At 38.8% G+C, this 16117-nt stretch overlaps 2 long non-coding RNA genes across 2 annotated transcripts in view; one reads left to right on the plus strand and one right to left on the minus strand.

The window, feature by feature from the left end:
* LOC128314463 (uncharacterized) overlaps nt 1-16117 on the plus strand; it is a 33471-nt gene continuing 17354 nt past the window's right edge. Inside the window, exon 1 of the long non-coding RNA XR_008296141.1 lies at nt 1-15948. This is a non-coding gene — a long non-coding RNA (uncharacterized LOC128314463). The remainder of the gene's footprint in view (nt 15949-16117) is intronic.
* Nucleotides 3761-16117, minus strand: part of LOC113601077 (uncharacterized) — a 24584-nt gene continuing 12227 nt past the window's right edge. Inside the window, exon 3 of the long non-coding RNA XR_003422215.2 lies at nt 3761-3933. This is a non-coding gene — a long non-coding RNA (uncharacterized LOC113601077). The remainder of the gene's footprint in view (nt 3934-16117) is intronic.

Consider the following 16117-nt stretch of genomic DNA (forward strand, 5'->3'; position numbering starts at 1 on the left):
AATATGTGTGTCTGTGACCATTATTACAACTGGAATCTACATTCATAAGCTACTGCCATTTTGCAAATCATTTTATGTCTCATCTGTTTTCTTTTTAGTTATATTTTTGCTTTTGAATGCCAGCATTAAAAATGATGGAAATTATATCCTCTTTTCAACTTAAAAATCATTTAATACGGATATATAGAACATACAAAATTGGTTGCTCGTTTATTATTTGACGCTGACTACTAAAAAATACATCTAAAAGTATTCAGGGACATTTTTCCATTTCTGAAAAAATAAGTTATACTTTATAACTTCTTTTGTATTTCTCTGTATTTTCTGATTTATTTCATTGTCTTTGATAAATAAAACATGCAGTTTTGTTTTGCTAATTGAGCCTATTGTTTTTCCTCATTCATTCTCCCTGCATGGAATTTCTTATTGTTGATTGAGGTACCTGTGTTACCCCCTTGAGGTCAAACAGTAGCATGGGGTAAAGAAAACAAAATATTTAATTTAGTTGCCTGATTTGGAAATTAAAGTTAGAATGTACTTATAAGAAGTATGATCTAATACTAGATCTCTTCTTTATCTCATATTAAGTTCCTGTACACCTGTACTTGTTTTTTTGTGGTAATTTTTAAATGAAATTAAGCTTTCATACATGGTAATTTTAGATAACTAGATCACCTATCACATCACTTTATTAAAATGTAGTATTTTAGTTCTTGTGGTATTTATACTTGGTTTCTGATTATGGATGTGTCACTTTTGGTCCAACATCAAAAACTTCATTTTCTGTTTGGATTTTTTTTTTTTTTTCCCTTTCAAATCTATAAGGTTCAAGTGTGCATGTTGCCGGATGCTTTCTAAGTGGTACAATTCAATGGTAGCCTTAAATCTCATTAGTCAGGGGCATCAGAATATTAGTTTTAAAAACTTACCATTCTCTTCTGGATCTGTGAAATCCTGCACACTTCCCTTCATTTGCTGTGAGCTGGGGTAGAGCAGCTGCTGTTGTGCTTGGGGGATTCTGAACCACCTTTGCACTCTGTCCTGAAGTTCACAAATCGGAATTTGTTAGGATGTCTAAATAATTTTTGAATGAATATGAATCGGGGCTTGGAAGTTAATGTGAATATTTATTAAATTATATTGATTATATTTGAGTAAGCTAGTTATGGCCAGGATAATCCATTTTTATGTATTTATGAAATCAACTGAATTTAAGGTAAAAATGCATTTTTCTGTACAGTGTGCTCAGGATCGAATTAGAAATTTGAAATTAGAAGATCTTATACTCAGTTAAAATAAAAATCTCCGTTTAACAGAGAAAAAAAATACCAATGTCTAGCCTTTTGAGACCGTGAGATACCTCCCTTGCCTTTGAGGTTGTTCATAAATTTTAACCTGTTAGGACAGTAATCACTAATTCCCAGCAAAACCTTTCGTCACAGGAAAAGTGAAATCCAAAAAGTCCAATTGGAGAAAAAAAAAAAAAAATCAGGGTTTCTTAATTTAACATTTCGTTTTCAACTGGTCCTTTCTGTCCCCCAAAGCACAAACATAACAGTGGTGAATGTGATACTGTATTTAACTGGAGTGACATGTCCTGAGCTTGCTCAGAAACAGTTGTGATTATTTGTTTTCTCAGCTTAAATAGTGCCTCTTCTCTGAAAAGTGTCCTAAAAAGGAGAATAAGTTATATGAACACAGTGTCTATATAGCTGTACCTTTCACTGAGAAGTGACTGCCTAAGCCCACTGCCCTTTGGGAGAAGGAGCTGGCGTATTAGGTCAGGAGTTAATTGTTGTCACAGCCTTTCCTAGCCAGTGCATTTGTCTGGCCTGTAGAATACGCACAGTATCTTTTTTTTTTCTTTCTTTTTTCTTTTTAAATAGAAATTGTATTGGAATGACTCCAGCTTATAGTAAAGAGTAAACAATGAGCTTTTATATTTTAAGACTGCTGTTAAATGTTATGTTAATTGTTTATTAGTTATATAATTCCTCCGACATATGAAATGTTAGTGTATTCTTTTAAAAAATCTCATTCAGGATAAAGTTCAACTGTTAGATGATGATGTGCCAATTATTGTAAGAATATCCTTGCCCATATATAAAACATGCTGACATGTGTTTTACTTGTTAATAAAGTTCTATAGATGTGGAAATGTGAACCTGTGCATCCTTTTGAAAATCAGTTTAAGACTGACAACATATTATTGCCACCTTGGCCTCACAAAATGGTTATACGGTAGACGTCATTTAAGATGAAAACACCTGGCATGGAATTAGGTTAGAGTGGGGAACAACATTTAACTTGTCACAGTAATTTGTTGGGAGGTGATTGTAGTTTAATTTTAATAAATGCAGAAAAACCAGCTTTATGGAAATAATTTATGTTCATTGCTACTTTGCAAAATATCAGTGGTAACCATGGGCCAGACCTGCCTGTGTTATGGGCTTGTATTTTCATTTGGGACATAAGACCTAAAGTGCAAAAAACTTCAAGTTACTTAGAAAAAAAGAAACCAAAAAGCTCATTCCATACTTCATAAAAGTTTTTAAAAATGTTTATTTTGAACTCCACATGTTTGCGTTAACTTTTCTTTCTTGAAGTTTTCAGCTTAGCTTTCATTCTTTGATTTTGGTTTTGAGAGATTGAGCTACCAGCTTTTAAAAACCCACTTGATTTTCATGAAAACCGTAAAAAAATTCAGTAGTTAGAGTATTACTGTTTTAGCAGTTGAGGTTATGGCAAGCGAACGTCATACACTCCTGGTTTACAGAAACTTACAGGTGGCTTTCCTATCTCTCACACTTGCAAAATGAGTCACCTCATTACTTTCCCACTCCTTGTGTGTTTGTTTTACTTAAAATCAACATTTTACCTTCAGTGACACAAGAAGGGGTATAGGCTATCCTTACAGCATACTTTCCTCTTTTAGCTTTGTCAGAAGCATAGCAAAGTCAAGAAACATAAGTTTACTCAAAGCTCCAAAGAAATTTGGAAGAGCCTCTGCCCTCAGCATATGAAAAGTAGCGGATAACCTTGTTGGAAAGTATTAACTACTCAGAGATTCAAGAACAGTTCTTGTACATAAATCCCCTGTGTGGAAATACATTTATCATTCCTTTCCCATCAAACTTACTTTATCAGCCATCTGAATTCCTGCTTAGTGATTTGGTTTGGCTATGAAATCTATGTATGGGATTTGGGCTCTACAATTTTAATTTTCATCTTATTCAGAGATAAGACCTAAAGACTCTTTAATTGCTACCAAGCATTGGTGATGGCATAAATGGGAAATATCACTTCCTAAATCCAGCTTTTAAAATGGCCAGCAGATTATGGAAAAGAACATCAGTTCTTTGAGAGGTATGAACTTTTAAAAGATAAACGAGTCTTAACATTTCCCTAATCGAGTGGGATCTCCAGGGGTGAATTCTTGATTGAATGATTCTTAGGACCTCTCTTTAGAGCTGTGTATGGTGCATTATAATCACCTGGAAGTTTGGGTAAATTAACATTCCAGCTTCAACTTCCAGAGGGTCCAGTGCAATATACCTGCCCAGTGGACAGCACATTTCCTTCCCGTAGTTTGAAGTTCCGGGATTTGGGTCTGATAGTACTGCTGATTCCTTTTTCACCATTGTGTGCTCTCTCTAGCTAGCTCCTAGTACACAGGTGATTAGTTAACAATGTTAGGATCAATGGAAGACTTCTTGCGGGGAAAGGGAAAAGGCACATAAAACAGATCTTAAAGAGTTAATGAGCATTTCTTGAGTTCTTGCTTTATGACCTCTCTGAATGAGAGCCCTTCTGGTTTTCGTGCCTTTATACACACAGCGAGGTTCTGCAGGGCTGTATCAACAGGGCAGTGTGGGAGCGTTGTGGCAGAATAGAACTGTTTGTGCTGAGAAGGCAGTTGTTTTCTCCATAATCCTGTAAAGTGAGCAGAATTGGATTAATTTTCAGACAGTTGATTTTGCCTCAAAAAACGTAACTACTTTTCCACTAGCACCTTCCCTTCTCTACCCTTGAGGAGCCTATGGATTATTAAGAGAAGCAGCTTTATGTAACAAAGACTGGGTTTGGGAGCCAGGTTAACAAAACCTGAGCTCAAATATCAACTTCCATGTAAGCTGAGGCAATTTGCTTAACCAAAGCCTCAGTTTCCTCACCCGTTTGTTAAGGGGCACAACATGTACCTGAAGATTAGGGGAGGTTTAAGCAAAAGAACAAGGTGGGCAATATTACGTCTTTGCTCAGTGTTTCCTGACCAAGACTGCCTGTTAGTGTCAGCAGATGCCTCAAGGATTTGAAACAAGCCCGACCCTTGCCTGATGTGGGCATTGCACCTGCCAAAAAGGGTGATTATAATATCCTGTTGATCTAATGTTTGTTCCTTGTATCTTCTTTGCAGCAAGTGCAATCAAAGCAAAGTTTCTTAGGTGACAATTGACTTTAAAGGACACAATCATGCCAAGGGGAAGGAAGTTGCCTGTTTGATGGGCAATAAAGCACTCTAGCTGGTGGGGAGAGAAGAAGCTCACACAGATCTCTCCAGGCCAAAGCGTGGAGGCCCCCAAACCAGTCCCTCCAAGCTTTGCTGTTGAATTGGAATGAGGTTACTTTTTTTTTTTGTAGTGATGTTATCTATAAGTATCCCCTGCTTTTTGAAAGTCTGCCGTATGCCACTTCACTTCTGTGAAAACCTATGTTCTCGTTTTTGCTAATTGAAAGAAATCCGAAGATTTTAGCTTTAATGAAGAAAGGTGAAAAGCAAAAATAGCATTCAGCATTTGTTTTGCAGCAAGCTGTTAAAGGAGCAGCGCGCACCCCAGGTGGCCAGAGTGGCCCCGTCAAGCTGCTTCCCATGACCGGCTCCTGGTATCTCAGCATCAGGCTGCCAGAGCTCTGAACTGTGTGTGTGAGCATCTGTGACTTATCATGGTTGGTTTTGTGCATTTGTTAGCAAGATGTCTCCTAAGGTACCAGAAAAGCCTGAGAGAGATGATTTTTTGGATCCAGGAATACTCAAAAATTAATGGTAATAAATTTAATGGTAATTGCTTTCATATAAATCTGGTAATTGCTGCTTTATACATTTTGGCTTACAAAAGGTTTCATAGGAATGCTCTACTTTTGGATAGCGGGGGAAACCTGTAATTGGTGACATATTGCTTTAACTCAGGGGACCCGTGTGCTAAAATCCTGGTTGAGAAGCGATCGGAAGATAGTTTGTGGGCAGGTTGTTTCTGATTCTAGGAATTCTTGGACTCACCAGCTTTCTCTTATAATTATGGTTTCTTAATCTTCAATTTATTTTCAAAAATGTCTATTACGTTAGAAGGGAAATACTTAGATGGGAGTTAAGCCCCCTCCCTAGACTCTACCCTGATCATAATTGGGGTCAACTAAATATTTTTGAATGCTGAAGGGCTGGTGCTGTTGCCTTCACATGAAATCCATATACCCTATTCATTTTTCCACCTTCTTTAAAAAGAGCTTTTGGGAAGGCCATTCTCTCACCATCTCACTCTGATTCTGGTCCTCTTGGTTTTCATAGCCATGTGTATTATTTCTATCAAGGCACTTAGGACACCGCATTATCATTACTGACTTTCGTGTTTTTATCCTCAGTTGCAGATACTAAATCTTATTCAACTTTGCCTGCCTCCCCGACACCCAGCACAGCTCAGAAAATGGCTGGATGGGATGGCTGCTAGTGCCAAGCTGTGTGTGCATCAGGATATGGGAAATACTTTCTGCCCTTTAACTCAGGGTCCAATGGAGGAAGATTTATAAACAGAAAAATGTGCTAATATGAGGTAGGGACAGAAATCATGGATCTGAACAACTGACCTCTGGGAGAACCAGGGCTCCCCTCACTACGGAGGTGACACTGGAACTAGATCTAGAGAAAACAGATGTGCAAGTATGTTTACGTGTATTACAAACATTTCATAGTTTGCCATGTCTTCCATGATGCTCTGCCTTCCTTGGTCCTCCTCAGAAGGAAATAAGCGTTCTTCCAATCCTCAGGACACTTCATCTGAGCCCCGTTATTATCAATCTGCTTTCTGCTGTGTGGCAGTCATTTGCATTCATGCCTCATCTCTCCTTCTGGAGGCTGGGCCCATGCCTGCTGTAGCTTCCTAGCCTCCCATGTGCTCGGCACACAGGAAGCGCTTGCAAAACCAAGCCTGAGGTTCTCCACATGACCCTGTGAACCACTCGCTTTGCCACTGCAGCTGCTACTGGCCTCAGAAGTTAATGATGGTACAGGCACCCTCTTCTCTAATTACACTGGTACAAGACATATTAGAATAAACTGTGATCTCTCCTTTTCACATACCTTCCAATGTTCTCTCCCTTTCCAGAAGCAATCACTGTTAACTATTACAGAATCCTACAGACTTTTTCCACATACTTTTTTTTTTTTTTTTAACTAGGATGGCCCTGTCTTCTATGATGTCAGCAGAACTGGTTTCATATGAAGGTGAGCTGATCCGAGGTACAACGTCTGAGACAATTGTGCCTTTTTCTCTGTATCCCAGGAGACCACTCTCAGGGGGAGATTACTGTTTATTCCTGCAAATGTACTTTGTTTCTCCTGAGAAACCAAGGTTTATTTTCTTGGTTCTTTAGTCTCTAGATGAGGCATGACATGTGACTTCAGGGCCTTTGGGAGCTGGGCTATTCCAGGATCTGATATCTGCAGCATTTAGATGTCCTGCTTTGTGATCTTTTGATAGGTCTATTTTTGGTGAGAAGTTCTCTGGAACTAGGTTATTATAAGGAGGAAAGGGGTCGGAGTCAACAAAATACCCAGGCTGGGTAGGTTTAGGGAAGACCAAAATGATTCTGGGTTTCAAACTAATTCCCCTTGTTTCAGGACCAAAATTGTGTTCCAGGATGTGGCAGTCACTATTCTCTGGCTAAACCAACAGACGTTGGCAACCCCTAATTCTCTTTTTCCCAAATTTTCCTTTCTTGAGCTCAAGTGTGACATCTTGAGCTGAAGCAACTATTGTGCCATTGAAGCAACAGTTGATAGACTTAAGTATGACAGCAGTAAGAAAGGAGGAGCCTTGATTTTGCTGACATCACGGGGCACTGCATGAGCCCTGGACCTGCCTACCTTCCAACTTTCTGCTCAAAGAAAAATAATTGCTTAGGTATTGTTACTCAGGTTTTTGTTACAGATATTTAAGAACAATTCAGACTGATATAGGTGTAACCATCCATTTCCCCAAAGCCACCCATTTTCCCAGAAGAGCAGCTCAAGGTCACCGGAAGCCACCAACATGGATCACTGACCATCCAGTCTCCTTGCACTTGGTTTATTGATTGTCAGTCAACTCAATACAGTGGCAGTGTAAGCAGCGGGTTTACATCTGCTTTGCTCACCCCTTCATTGTCTTTTTTTTTTCCTCTAATTGGGAGTCCCATGGAGCGACTAACTTCCCAACAACTGCTAACAGATACGCTTAGTGAAAATATCAGTAGCCATAATTCAGCCCCTATCGCAGAGACCATTCAGTGCTATCCACACTTCCTGTCAACAAAACTTTGCTAGGGGAAGCAGGTGCCATTTTTAAATTATTGCTTGGTAAAACAACCAATGAGAATGGCTCAGGTGAATTAGGCAATCTCTTTTTACAGTGCTCTAGCTCCCAAATTATGATTTTGGTTTGTATTTTCAGAAATGAAATTAAGTCTGATCCTTTGGAGCCAAGTAGCTTTCTAGATAGAGACCCTGCTGCCCAAATAGGCCCCCCAAAACACCATGTCCGCTCTCACCTGCCTTGAGTTCTGCCCTCTGACCAGTACAGGAGATATGACTCTGAGACTCATTGGCTGTCCCCACCAGGGAAGTCTGTGCAGACACTTCCCTAATAGTGTATTTGCAATGATTATGTACAGTTTGGAGCTTTGCTTTGCCTTCGCCCTCAATGTTAGCTGGAAATCCATATTTTCTCACTCCAAACTATTCCCCAGAAAAAAACCTATTTTCTCAAAGAGTTAAAGAAAGAATATGTAATGAAGCCCTATAGAAATACATACCTCTTGCTTGTTAACGTTCCAGATTCTGAAATTGATTTCCCTCTCAACTCTGTGTAGCACAATGCAGAGGAGATGTAGAGAAAGAAGTCTGGCACTGTTTATACCTACTTGTTAACAGTGGTTGCCCTTCCCCTCTTTTGTTTCTACCTCCCTTACTCCCTGCCTTTTCTCCCTTTTCTGCCTTTTCCTTCAATTACCATTTTTTTGTTAACATAAACCTAGTTTGTCATTGTCTGAAGTCAGGAGTAAAGGCCAAATATTAAAAATTCTGAATGAGAAATTACTTGTAATGTGAGCCCCATCCTGTGTATTAACTTCAGCCATTTGTCTACATTTGGCAAATCTCTGGGACCTCAAATTCTAGGGAAATGTTTCTAATAATGCTAATATTTTACAATTTGTGAACTAGAGGTGTTTGTTTGTTTGTTTGTTTGTTTTTAAGATTTAATGTACTGTTGGAAGATGGGGGGATGTTCCTCCACCACTTTTGATGTTTCTTCCTTGTGGATGAAATGTAATTAGTATAACTTCTGACCTCCCTTTTTATTAGGTCTTCCCCTGGGGAGTAATTTATTTGATGGATAAATTTGAAATGTAAACACCTAGGCATGTTCTGCTCAGCTTCTCTTCTTCCTCTGGGGAGCTAGCAGCTCACAGGGGTTGCAGTTGTGCTCTGTCCTTCAGGGCAAGCTCTGTTCTGCTCCTGCCCAGGGAAGTCTCACATGACCTGGGTAGGGTACATCTGCCTAATTCTGGAATTCATTTAACTAAACTATACCCTCAAATCTAGTTTTATCAGCAATAAAGTTAGTATTTTAATTCTCCATGTTCCACTCTTTTGTTGTATTGCTTACATATATATAACCCACGTGGGAAAGAGAAGTGCTTTACTGGGACTGTCAGAAACTCACAATACACATCCCATTAGACTGCTGTTGACTAGATGTCTCATTAGCCATCTTCAATATACATGAGTCAAATGCAAGACTATCTGAATTCTTAAATTTGAAATATTTCAGAAGAGGATTTTTTGGACAGATCCAACAGACAAAATCAGTAAGGATATGCTAAACTCATCACCATCAATGAACTGGATATAATTGGTATCTACAGATTACTTCATCTAACAAGACACATTATTCATTCACCAAAGTAGACTACGTTCTTGGCCACAAAGTAGAGCTTAATAAATTTAAAAGAATAGAAATGACACTATGTCTGCTCTCAAATCACAATGGAATTAAGTATCCATAACAGAAAGATAACTGGAAAATCCCCAAATTTGTGAAGATTTTAAACAACACAGTTCTAAATAACGCGTGGGTCAAATAAGAAATCTCAAGAGAAATTTAAAAATACTTAGAACTAAATGAAAATGAAAACATAACTTATTGGGGTGCCTGGGTGGCTCAGTTTGTTAAGTGACTGACTTTGTTTCAGCTTGGGTCACGAACTCATGGTTCATGAGTTTGAGTCATGCATTGGGCTCCACAGCTGGCAGTGTGGAGCTTGCTTGGGATTCTCCCTCTTTTCCTCTCTGCCCCTCCCCAGCTCGTGCTGTCTCTGTCTCTCTCAAGATAAATAAACTTAAAAAAAAAAAAAAAGACAACTTAGCAAAATTGGTGGTGAAAGCAGTGCATAGAGGGAACTTTATAACAGTGCATACATTAGAAAAGAAGAAAGCTAAAATCAATAATTCAAGTTTCTACCTTATGAAACTAGAAAAAGAGTGAATTAAATCCAAAGTAAGCAGAAGAAAGAATTAGAGCAGAAATCAGTGATATTGAAAACAGAATTTCAGTAGACAGAGTCAAGGAAACCAAAAGCTAGGTCTTTGCAAAGATAAAGAAAATTAATAAACCTATATAAAGCCAGGCTAAAAAAAAAGAGGACACAAATTAGAAATGAAATATCAGAAATGAAAAAGGGACATCATCATTACAAACCCCAAAGGATAAAGGAATATGAGTAATAGCTCTATACCCCCAAATTTAATAACCTAGATGAAATGGACCAACTCCTTGGAAAACACAATTTGCCAAAATTCACGCAGGAAGAAACAGATGATCTGAATAGGCCTATCTCTATTAAATAAATCAAATCAGTAATTAATAACCTTCTAAAATACAAAGCACCAAGCCAGGTGGGTTCACTGGTGAGTTCTACCAAACATTTAAGAAATTATACCAATTTTCTACAATTTCAGAAGACAGAAGCAGAAGGAATGCTTCCTAACCCATTCTATGGGGCTGGCAATACCCTAATACCAAAACCAAAGCCATTACAAGAAAAGTAAACTAGACCAGTTGTTCCCATTACCATAGACACAAAAATCCTCATTACAAATCCGGATTAGTAAATAAAATCCGACAGTGCATGAGAAGTAAGATTTATCACCAGATACGCAAGGTTGGTTCAACATTTAAAAATCAATGTAATGCATTACATCAACAAACTAAAAATGAAAAATCACATAAATATATCAATAGATGCAGAAAAAACAGACAAAATTCATCATCTATTCATGATAAAAGCATTCAGTAAACTAGGAATAGAGGGGAACTTCCTCAACTTGATCAAGACTGTCTCCAAAACCCTAGCGCTAACATCATCCTTAATGGTGAGAAACTCCAAATTTTCCCACTAAGATCAGGTACAAAGCAAGAATTTCCCATTTCACCACCACTTTTCAAAATTGTACAGAAAGTCCATGCTAATGTAATAATGCAAGGAAAGGAAATTAAAGCTATACAGATTGGGAAAGAAGAAATAAATCTGTCGTTCTTCACATTTGAGATGAATAGACAAATTCCTGGAACCAACAGGCAATTATAGCAAGGTTAAAGGATACAAGGTTAATATAAAAAAAAAAAATCAGTTGCTTTCCTTTATATCAGCAATGAACAGGTGGAATTTGAAATTAAAAACATAGTACCACTTACATTAGCACCCCCCCAAAATGAAATACTTAGGTATAAATCTAACAAAATATGTATAAGATCTATATGAAGAAAATTATAGAAGTGATAAATAAAATTTAAGAAGTAAATGGAGAGATAGTCTATATTCATGGATAGAAAGACTCAGTATTGTCAAGATGTCAGTTCTTCCCAGTTTGACCTATAGATTTAATGCAATCCCAATCAAAATCCCAGCAAGTTATTTGGTGGATATCAAGCACCTGATTCTAAAGTTTATATGGAGAGGCAAAAGAGCCAGAATAGCCAACACATTATTGAAGAACAAAGTTGAAGAACTGACCTGACCTGACTTCATCACTTACTACAAAGCTACAGAAATCAAGAAAGTATTGTCTTTTCTTGGTGAAAGAAGGGACAAATAGATCAATGGAACAAAATAGCCCAGAAATAGACCTAAAAAAATACTGTCAACTGATCTCTTACAAAGGAGCACTGGCCATACCATGAAGCAAAAGTAGTCTTTTGAACACATGGTGCTGGAACAACTGGCCATCCACATGCAAAAGATGAATCTAGACACAGACCTTACACCTTTCACAAAAATTAACTCAAAATAGATGACAGACCTACGTGGAAAATGCAAATCTATAAAAATCTTAGAAAATAATACAGGAGAAAACCTAGATGGCCTTGGGTATGGTGATGACTCTTCAGATGCAACATTAAAGGCACAATCCATGAATGAAATAATTGATAAGCTGGACTTCACGAAAACCAAAAACTCAATCTCTGTGAAAGACACTGTGAAGGGAATGAGAAGACAAGTCACAGAGTGGAATACAATATTTGCAAGAGACATCTGATAAAGGACTATGATCCAAAATATACAAACAACTCTTAAAATCCAACAATAAGAAAACAAACAACCTGATTAAAAAATGTGCCAAAGAGGGCCCTTGGCTGGCTTGGTTGGAGAGTGTGTGACTCTTGATCTCATGTTGGGTGTGGAGCCTGCTTAAAAATACATAAATTAATAAAGGGCGAAAGACCTTGACATCTCACCAAAGAAGATACACGTAGATAGCAGGTAAGCATATGAAAAGGTATTCCACATCCCATGTTATCAGGGAAATTCAAATGAAAATAACTATGAAACACCACTACAAACCTATTAACATGGCCAAAATCTGGAATACGGACAACACCAAATTCTGGAGAGGATGCAGACCAACAGAAATTCTCATTCATTGCTGGTTATTATGCAAAGTGACACAGTCACTTTGGAAGACAGTTTGGCAGTTTCTCACAAAGCTAAACATACTCCAGGATCCAGCAATTGCACTCCTTGGTATTTACCTAAAGGAGTTGGAAACTTATGAACACACAAAAACCAGTGCATGGATGTTTCTAGAAGCTTTATTCATAATTGCTAAAACTTGGAAGTAATGAAAATGTACTTCAGTAGGTGAATGAATAAATAAACTGTAGTATCAGACAATGGAATATTCAGTGCTAAAAAGAGGGTTTTGCTTTTTGTAAGATTGAACAGACATCACTGGGATTGTATACAGAAAGCTCAGAAAACATTAGAATTATCCTCTTAAAAATAAGCTATTGTCCCCTCCAATAATTTAACCATTTTCCTGGTTGTATGATTTCTGCACTGTCATCTGGATTTAGGAATCCCAGTAGTCAGTAAATTACACAGTGCCCATTTTCAGTCTGTTGTTTATGCCAGACATGCCCTAACAGTCCTTGGTGTGAGCAGTAACGTGACTTAGCAAAAGGAAATTTGAGTTGGTATCTATCTCCTTTGAGCTTCCATAGCTGTTGGACCTTCTTTTATAAGATGCTGTGTTTTCTTTTTGTTTTTGTTTGTTTGTTTGTTTGTTTGTTTAACCACATGATATGGTCATTTCTGGTTTTAACTTGTCGTCTTTGATGGCAACTTCTTTTGGCAACTCTTGGCCAGTTGTATGTCCTTTGTATTCCCAAACTGTGTAATATTTCTCAAATTTCAATAATTATGTTGAAGAACAGAAGAGAAAGTGGGCAAAGAACACAGAAGGAAAGCTAGGAGGGAGAGTGGAAGGAAAGAAGGTAAATATGTAGATGAGAGCGAGGGCATTAGGGTCACGTGGCCATAGACAAGAAGGCAACTACATAGGAAGGGAACGTATGTTGTGCCAATAATTCAGGCTGTGCAGTGACTCTAGCAGCCATGGTAGATGTTTCCTGTCATGGTCCATACGGAGAGCTGCAGCAGCAGGACCAGAGGTCCGTGCTCATCCAAACTCCACAAGTAGACACTCCTGTTGCAAAGCTCAGAAATCTACGCGAGAAAGTTATTAGAGGGATGTAGGGATATTGGGACTCAGGAAACCTAAAGGAATGAAATGTGGTTTATATGCAAAAAGACCTGAAACTAGGCACTGAACAGTGAGCAGGGGCCAAGTCAGAAACACATTCACACAAGTCTTCTCTGGAACCCCATGGTTTCTTGTCTCCTCTCCCTGTGTGTCTGCTTTGTTATTATTTTTTTCTTTCTACAGACTGATTTCTTCAGTTTTTCCTTCTTGTGCCTAACTCATAACAGTCATCTCCAAGTGCCTGCCTCAGCCCTTTACTTGACCTGACCTTGAACTTAACAGAAGTTAGCTTATGAAGTCTCTCTGTGTCCCAACCTCAAACTCTCTGGAGATGGAATTTCACGTGCCTCTCTCCCAGGCGCCCTGGATTCTGTCAGTCTGTGGTACTCACCCACAGCGTCACCCGGCAGGAGGGAAGGACAGGGTCACAGCTGCTTTCATCTGAAGCCGTGGCAGGGGCGGATTCTTGCATAGAAATGAGAAGGCAATTATTGCATCTTTAGTATACTGCGTACCCCTAGAAATATGATCAAGGTGGAGGATCCCCCAACCTAGGATGAAATTTCATCTTAGGTCAGAACTGATTTGGGCTTAAACTTAATGAAGTTTGAGTGAAAGTTGTCTTCCTGTCAAAATGGTACAGCTTTTCCAGATTTTGTTCTAGGCAAAATAAGATTGTTAAAGGATTTTTTCTGAGGACCTCTGCTTCTAGAAAGATGGAGCGGACATGCTTTTCTATTCCACCCACTGAGTATAACTAAAAACTTTGAACATTATATAAAACAGATCTACCAAAAAAGGTGGCGAGAGGAAGGCAAACCAGCTAGGGACCTTGGGATTCGAAAACAACACTGGGGTGAATTCCTTGAGCTTTCCTTTGCCTTGTATATCCCAGACATGGAGCCAAAGAGGCCAGCAACTGGAAACACCAAAGGCCACAGACACAAAAAGTGCCCAGCAAAACCGTGGTCTCTCTACCCACAGGACCAGAGAAGGGGCAACCTAACAGGACAGAAAACTTTTGGACAACAGCTACTCTACAGCAACCAACACCACAGAAACAAATTGTGTCTCCTCCAACCTTGACCAACAAAGCGTGGCGTCCAGACTTCAACGCTCACCAGGTGGTCACGAAGCATTCCACCCTCCACCGGGAGTCAGGACTTTGGTCCTCCAGTGGTAATAGGACCACCCCAGTGTCACCATGTGGGGAGCTGGAACACCCTTCCTGCCAGAGAAAGCCAGCTAAAACAGGTTTCAAGAAGATCCAGAGTCTCATAACACAATATGGAATGTCCAGGTTTCATTAGAAAATCATGCATCACAAAAAGGGTTTCAATGGTACAGTTACTAAAATCTAAACCAGGAAATAAAGGCCAAGAAATGCTCATGTGACTGTTAAAGTATTTAATCTTTTTTAAGAAAATGTTTATTTATTTTGAGAGAGAGAGAGTGAGCAGGGGAAGGGCAGAAAGAGAGGGAGACTGGATCTGAAGTAGGCTCAGTGCTGACAGCAGAGAGCCCCATGCAGGGCTTGAACTCGCCAACCATGAGATCATGACCTAAGCTGAAGTCAGTTGCTTAACCCACTGAGCCACCCAGGTGTCCCTAAAGTATTTAATCTGACAAGTAACTTAAATTTTTTTTTTAATGTTTTTATTTATTTTTGAGACCGAGTGAGACAGAGCATGAGCAGGGGAGGGGCAGAGAGAGAGGGAGACACAGAATTGGAAGCAGGCTCCAGGCCCTGAGCTATCAGCACAGAGCCTGATGTGGGGCTTGAACCCACAGACTGTGAGATCATGACCAGAACTGAAGTCGGATGCCCAACCGACTGAGCCACCCAGGCGCCCTAATCTTACAACTTAGACTGGAGAGAAATCCAAGTAATTTCAGTCCTCAGTTGTTTATTTCAACATATTTCAAGAATGCTAACAGGTAGAAGCAGATAAAGACTTATAACTGAGTTTAGGCCCTGAGCTTATGCTGTGCTGCATATATGAAATATAGAGCCCTTGGGAGGAGAGTTTGAAAGGAGAATAGAATGGAAGGAACAAGATTATCTAGAGAACCATGAGGATCTTGAGTTACAAGATCAAAGCATCAAGATGTACGATGGGATCTATACACTAGGGAATTTTTCTGGAAATATCTGGAAAATAAAGCTAGTAAGATTCTTGGAGGGAGGAGTATGGTTTTGCTTTTACTGGAGAGGTATTTTATATTTTTCTAAGTAAGTAGATAGCCTATTTAGTTGCCCATGTCAGTAAAAGTTAAAAATGCTTTAAAAAATCTTAAAAATTTCCATTGCTCCTGTATATTGTCATTGCTGATCAGTCCACAGATTTCTGGATGAATTTGGAACATTTTTCAAAAAGCGAAAAGGATATCATTCTTAAGTGAAGAAAAATACTGCCAATTCTTTAAATAATTTATTTTGTACCACTCCCATCCCCCAGGTCTGGCACGCTTAGCTCTCACATATCTGTAATGGGGGTATGAGGGATGAATGAGCTGTTTAATTGTGTAACCAAGTTTGCCTTCTTTTAATGTCTGAGAAGAAGGGGAAGAGAAAGATCAGATGTGTTGACTTAAGGGTAAGTAATAACTGAATGCTTTTTTGAGGGGCTAGATGAGTATCAGAGAAATGGTTTATGTAAACTTTGGTTTCTGCCCGCTGCTGATGCCCACCCAGAATGCTCTCTATAAAACATTTAGTCTTGCTCTCCTCAGGTTCAACCTTCCTGAATTTACCATATAAACTTT

Source organism: Acinonyx jubatus, chromosome A1, assembly GCF_027475565.1.
Source record: "Acinonyx jubatus isolate Ajub_Pintada_27869175 chromosome A1, VMU_Ajub_asm_v1.0, whole genome shotgun sequence".
NCBI lineage: Eukaryota > Metazoa > Chordata > Mammalia > Carnivora > Felidae > Acinonyx > Acinonyx jubatus.